Here is a 627-nt window from a genome sequence, read left to right on the forward strand (position 1 = left end):
CCCTCTCTCTCTCTCCCTGCGGCTCTTCACCGTGCATTTCAAATGTGCCCGCGCAAAGTGGTGCCTCGGAAGAGGAAGTGGAGGGGGCAGGGGCCCCGGACAGCCAACGACAAGTGGAATGGAAGTCTGTTCCTGTGGCGGGGGCGGGGCGCGGCGACCACGCACACCAGGACGGGGGAGGGCGCTAAAAAACTACACATCCATTATGCGAACGCAGAGAGAGAGAGAGAGAGACAGAGATTGAGAGAGCGAGCGAGAGGCGTGTGACTCCCCTCCCCCACATCCCTCGCTCTTTTCCTCCCGCGCCCGAACACCTGTCAAAATCAGCCAATATCCCTAAAAGCCCACCCAATACAAGACAACACGAGGCGCTGCCCGGCCCTCCCCTCGGCAGAAGGGACGCGTGTTCTGTTCGCTACAACGAGGCAGCATCCTCTGTCCATAGTCTCAGCCAACCCTTCTCCATCGACTGTCAGCTCCCCCCGGCCCCGGTGGGCAGCGGCGGCAGCAGCGGCGGCAGCAGCGGCGCCCAGGACCAGAACAGGGCCCTCGGTTGAGTTATCAGAGCGACAATCCGCTTGGTCGCCTAAGAGAAAAAAATTGACAAAGAGGAGCAGGAAAACGAAC

At 60.8% G+C, this 627-nt stretch overlaps 2 protein-coding genes across 2 annotated transcripts in view; both read right to left on the minus strand.

Moving 5' to 3' along the window:
* Positions 1–627, minus strand: part of LOC113212639 (protein turtle) — a 197,484-nt gene that overhangs the window by 154,346 nt on the left and 42,511 nt on the right. The window lies entirely within an intron of this gene.
* The window catches only part of LOC113212638 (zinc finger protein ZFP2-like), a 73,164-nt gene that overhangs the window by 45,349 nt on the left and 27,188 nt on the right, over positions 1–627 (minus strand). The window lies entirely within an intron of this gene.

Source organism: Frankliniella occidentalis, unplaced genomic scaffold (assembly GCF_000697945.3).
Source record: "Frankliniella occidentalis isolate FOCC.00 unplaced genomic scaffold, Focc_3.1 Scaffold35, whole genome shotgun sequence".
Classification (NCBI taxonomy): domain Eukaryota; kingdom Metazoa; phylum Arthropoda; class Insecta; order Thysanoptera; family Thripidae; genus Frankliniella; species Frankliniella occidentalis.